The sequence below is a fragment of the Tupaia chinensis genome, unplaced genomic scaffold (genome assembly GCF_000334495.1).
Source record: "Tupaia chinensis unplaced genomic scaffold, TupChi_1.0 Scaffold141887_1, whole genome shotgun sequence".
Lineage (NCBI taxonomy): Eukaryota > Metazoa > Chordata > Mammalia > Scandentia > Tupaiidae > Tupaia > Tupaia belangeri.
In genome coordinates, this window is record NW_006201743.1 from 209,760 (window position 1) to 215,006 (window position 5,247).

A 5,247-nucleotide genomic window follows, 5' to 3' on the forward strand; every position below is an offset into this window, starting at 1 on the left:
CGCAGGCCCGGAGGCCACGCGCAGGCCCGGAGGCCCCACGCCAGCCCTGGAGAGGCAGTGGAATGCGGAGCAGAGCCCCCGCTGCCGCGCAGGCCCAGGGGGCCGCACAGGCGCCACTGCCGCACCGCGCTGCACAGGGCCCAGGGGGCCCATGCAGTGCCCGGGGGGGCCTGCGCTCCCTTTGAGCAGTTTCTTAAGTTCTCAGAATTGTCATTATGAAAAGCATAAATGCGATTTTAAGAGGCAAGGTCCTCTAATCCAGTGATCTCAGATGCCAGTGTCAGTACCAACTGTAACAAATAATCTGGTGAACTTGCTGAATACAGACTCTTACTCACTCTGAATCCTCACATTGCTAGTTTAGAGTGGGTCCTGGGATCTGCATTTAATGAAGCTGTTGTATAGCCAGATTCTGGGACACCAGCCTGGTCTTGTTTCACATGAGCAGAGAAATTCCTTCCACAATATTCCTGAGCTGAAGAGTCTTAACAACAATCATTTCTCTTACTGAGCTGAGAACACCCACAGACAAATGTTAACACATGTGCCCTGACTTATCCACTGGCACAGTAGATCAGAACCCTCTGGGTTTAAGGAGTTGGGAGAACAGTGCCCAGCAGGGGAGTCAGCGTGTGCATGCATGCACAGGTATGCATCTCTGTGTGCACATGCATGCATGTTCCCACATGTCGAGGACACTGATTGGGGCAGATTTGAGGCAGAAGGGAAGCTAACATTTACAGATCACATGGGGGAGTGGCACTTCTAGTTCAGTAGCTGTCAAGAACCCAGGGAAGCAGAGACAAGAGCAGGACAGAAAGGGCAGGTATGCAAAAGCAGAGCAGGTGGTGTAAGACCTGCTTATCCAAGAGACCTCATCAGCAGTGCAACTGGTATTAGGGGCACAGAAAGGAGAGATGGAGTGGGGAGGGGAGGGAGTCAGCATTAAGTACCAGCAGACATTAGGGAAACTTTGATATACTCAAGAGACAGGCAAAAGGAAGGAAGCCAGCCAGGGGGAAAGAAAGAAGCTGGTGACTGGAGAGTCAGCATAGAGCCTGGGACCCTTAGCACAGAGCTCTAAGCACCATTTCGACCTCTCACTTGTTTGTGGGGAAAAGACTGTCATTGGGACCCTCAGTTTTCAGGAGGGGCAGGGGACGAGCAGAGGGATAGATTTCATTTGGCACTCCTGTGTCACCCTGAATCTTTGAGGACCCACCTACTTTTCAGTTTTCAAGATCTCTGGACTCTTTTTACCCTCCTTGAGCAACTTCAGTTAACACACCAAAAGATTCCAGAAGAAGTCTAATAATCAGTATGGAATAGGTCTGAACTAATACTTTCTTTGTTCTGGACTTTATACTATTATAGTATACTATTATGGTAGTCCCAAGGTGGATCATTTGACCTTTTGCAAATCATTGTAAGATTGGTTTATATTGAACTTGTAGATATCTAAACTCTGTAGAACACTTTCATAGAATTTCTCTTAAAATCATATCTTGTGGGGGCCAGCAGGTGACATAGTGGCTAAGAGGCTGGACTCTCATGTGGTCCACCACAGTTAGAGTCCTGGACCCATCAGCTTGAAAATTATGCTGGGCACGTGTATGTGCATGTCCACAATTCTGAGAGGAGAATGGAGGAGAAGGGATTGCAGCATGGCCATCCCCCCTGGGGGTCATTTTTCACTCTCACTCTCTCTCTCTGTCAAGTGCTTCCACCCTCTGACAAAAACCTTAAAAAATTAGATCTGGTGGTACAGTGATAAAATGAGAGCTCTGCAAGGCTGATCCACATGGGAAGGTCCCAGGTTCATGTATGGGGACCTTCCTGGGTATACCGGGCACTCATGTAGTAATGATCTGGGGTTGGTTGAAGCTGCGGGTGGATCCTGGCATCAGGATACTGTCTCTCACTCACTATGATTAAAACAAAACAAAACAAACCCCAAAAAAAACAAAAAAAAACTTAAAAAATTAATCAGATCTTAATGCAAGTGGTGACTTTCCATTTTTCCTCCTCAAATTTTATCTTTTAGTTTTGACATGCCTTTTCCAGGTTTGGGGGATTTCTCTAAATCCTCATCCATGGCCAATGTGGTAGCTATTCCCCACAAGTTTATATCATTGGCAGATTTGTTTGATCAACATGACTTTGATATCTTCATCTAAGTCTTAAAAAGAACTTACACAACATACAATTGATCTAAGTCTTCATGGCGCAGCAGTAGAGACCTCCCTTCACCTTGGTGTTGAATAATTAATGTTTTTCCACCAGCTACAAAGCCTCCTGGTTGTACTGTCACTCACAGCACTTTCTAAATGACTCAATTACAGCAGTTATCAAAGTGTGTCATAATTACTTCTTTACATAGCCGTCTTGCTCACCAGGCTGAGTTTCTCTAAGGCCAGGGCCTTGTTTTATTCATTTCTGTGATTCTAGAGTCTAGCGCCATGAGTATGCAACATGTGTGGTATGGATGCCTCATCTGGTCAAATTGCCTCAACTTGTGCATGGGGTGAGTATCGGGGAGATTGAAATCTTGCCAGAATGAAGGTACTGTCTTTATGCTGCTTTTAAATCAAGATATTTAGTGAGATTATCTGGATACTAGTTAACTTCTCAGAACCATTCATTCTTCTCCATAGATGTAAAGCATCAGTTTAATAACATACCCATTGCTTTGATAACCTAATTTATTGGGTTGTCAGAAAAGTCATGACATATTTTTTCCATGTTTTTCAAACATGTCATTTATTTATGTAAAGAACAAAGATCAATCAATGACATATTGGCCATTTTGTTTGATAACCTTTTGTCATCTTTCAGTGAGTTTCATTATTCCCTGTTCACAGAGGAACCAGCCTTTTTCATTAAAAAACTGAACAAGGGGCTGATTTACAGCCTCATCTGAACTGAACATTATACCATTCAAGGAGTTTTGAAGAGAGTGAAGTAAGTGGAAGCCTGCTCACACAAGGTCGGGCGAGTATGGTAGGTGTGGCAACACGTCCCATCCAAGCTCCAGTCATTTTTGACAGGTGATCAGACTGGCATGCGGTCTCGTTGTTGTGATAGAGTGCACCTCCTTTATGATCAACGAGTTCTGGATGTTTCTGGATAATGGATTCACTCAAACTGTCCAACTGCTGACAGTACACATTTTAATTGATTATTTGGTTCCTTGGTAGGAGCTTGACAAACACGACACCTTTAAAATCCCAGCACATGTGGGACCAGCAGTTAGTGTAATGGCTATGTCGCTGGACTCCCATGTAGTCGACCGTGGTTCGTGTCCTGGACCCGGTGGCTTAAAACTCACGCAGGGTGCATGTGCGTGCGTGCCCAAGATCCTGAGAGAAGAATGGAGGAGAAGGGATTGTGGCGTGACCATCCCCTCTGAGGGGTGATTTCTCGCTTTCTGTCTCTATGTCTCTCTCTGTCTGTCTGGTGAGCACACACACCCTATAGCGAAAACCTCTCCAACAAATAAATAAATAAATAAATAAATAAATAAATAAAATAAAATCCCAGCACATGGAGAGCATAACCCTGCTCTGATGAATGTCTGCTTTCGATGTTTGAGGTGCGTCATCGTGTTGGGACCAAGACCGTTTGTGTACCACAGTGTCGTAAACAGTCCACTTCTAATCACTGTTATCAGTTGCTTCAAAAAAGTATTGTTTCTCTCACATTTGGTGAGCAGACTGCAGACAGTTAGACCCGCCATCATATAAGCTTCTTTAAGTTCACGGGGAACCCAAATACCAAGCTTGCTTACGTATCCCAGCTTCTTCAGGAGGTCACGAATGCCTGAATGATGGATGTTCAAAGTTTCTGCAATCTCCCGTGTTGTATAATGTGGGTTTGACTCTGTCAGTGCCCTTATTTTGTTGTCGTCAACTTCAGTGGGTCTCCCTGACTGAGGAGTGTTGTTGAGAGAAAAATCTCTAGCCCGGAATTTTGTGAACCATCATCGACACTGACGTTCTTAGCGAGCATTGTTCCCGTAAACTGTACACAACTTTTCACAAGTTTGGTACACTGTCTTCCCTTTACAGAAGCAAAACAGTAAACAATGGTGAAAATGCAGAGTTTGGTCTTCCATCTTCAACCTGTAAAATCTCCAAACCTCAACCAAATCACTGATTTTCTTTTTTTAAATTTTTTTTTGTTTTGGAATGAAGCTAAACTGTCAGCTGTCAAATGACACAGCAATGACATGGATGGGAATAACTCTAGTACTTTCAAAAATGAACTAGTGTCATCTGTTGAAAAAATGTGTCATGACCTTTCCAACAACCCAATAGACTTTTGTTAGTACTCCGGATTACATTAATTGGTTTTGGTATTCTTCTTCTTCTCTGCCCCTTCCCCTTGGAATAGCCATAGTACTTTTGCCTCAAAACATTCCCAATGATCTCTCGAACTTTCCTAACTATGTGTCTTTAACTCCAGGGAGCCTCTTCCTAGATCCTCTGGAAGGCCCCCAAGATGGTCCACATAACTGAACTGATGGAGAACTCATGCCTGCAGGCTCCCTGGTTCCTTCACCTTCTTGAATCACTGTTCCCTGTTACCCAGAGCTCAGGACGGGCCTCTGCAGCAAGGAATGGAGAGGGTGAGGGTGTTGCCTGGGGAGGCATGCCCTATCCTAGCTGACTGGGAACAGGGCAAAGAGACACTGCAGGTGGCACGCCAAGCATTTCCAGGCACTACCTGCCAAGGAGTAACCTCATGGGGAAGTGGCCCCCCAAAATCACAGAGATTATATTTCCTGCTAACCTTGGAAGTAGAGGTAGAAGGAGCTTAATGTGATTGAGAAAAATCATGTGTCTGCCTTCCATCACCAGCATCTCAGGGCTCATTCATACCGTTATTTAAGTCTTACTCCATTTCTGGTTTCAAGACCATGTTTATTGGTAGAACAGACAGAAGGAGCAAACAAGGATTGAGTAGTTCTGTTTCTCTTAGGCTCTGGTGTCTACTGCATGTCTTGAGGGAGTAGGCCAGGCAGTGAGTTCCTCAGTGAGAGCTTCCCAAACAGAGCACACCAGGTATCAGAGACTCCTGAACATATTCAAGACACTCTCAGAACTGCTCCATATATGAGGGGCATGGAGGTGTGGACTGTCTGGGAGGGACGTCGAGAGAAAGATGGCAGAGAGAGGTGAGAGTAGCAAGGGTAGCAGGGGCCTGGTTTTGTCAGGTCTTGTCACATAAGACTATTCTCTCACTCTT